We start from the raw sequence: 539 nt of genomic DNA on the forward strand, positions 1-539 counted from the left end.
AAGGGGATATCTATTTCGTGAGGAAGAGATAACACGGAAATTGAACGGAAGAACTCTGAAAAAGAGAGAGAAAAAATAAAATCGTTAGCTCGAAGACGGAAATATGACATTGGATGTCAAAAAAATGGTGCTGACCTTAACAGCAATAATGGCATTGACGTTAAGAATAGGAGTAAAACTCGCATTGGCAATAAGAATAGGAATTTAATTATAACTTTACTATTACTGTTAGTGGAGTTCCTATAATTGATTGTATAAATGATTCTCCTATCAGTGAAAAGGGCTTCTATAACCACAGCATCTCGGAAATAACCCTGCACCAGTCAGGACCGATGAAGCGTTCCTTGAGCATAGCGAACAACTTTTAGAGTTTGGACCACAGGGGGAAGGCTCGGTGGCTGTAGTGTAGAGGAGACTACAAGAGGCAGTGTAGGGATTCTGCTGAGGTATTCAGATTCAGGGAAAGTTTGTGTATTTATCTATATCTTTGTCTACGAGATATCTCTTTATCTATCCATCCATATTTCTATTTTCATTTT

The sequence above is a fragment of the Penaeus monodon genome, chromosome 20 (genome assembly GCF_015228065.2).
Source record: "Penaeus monodon isolate SGIC_2016 chromosome 20, NSTDA_Pmon_1, whole genome shotgun sequence".
In the NCBI taxonomy this organism is placed as follows: Eukaryota; Metazoa; Arthropoda; class Malacostraca; order Decapoda; family Penaeidae; genus Penaeus; species Penaeus monodon.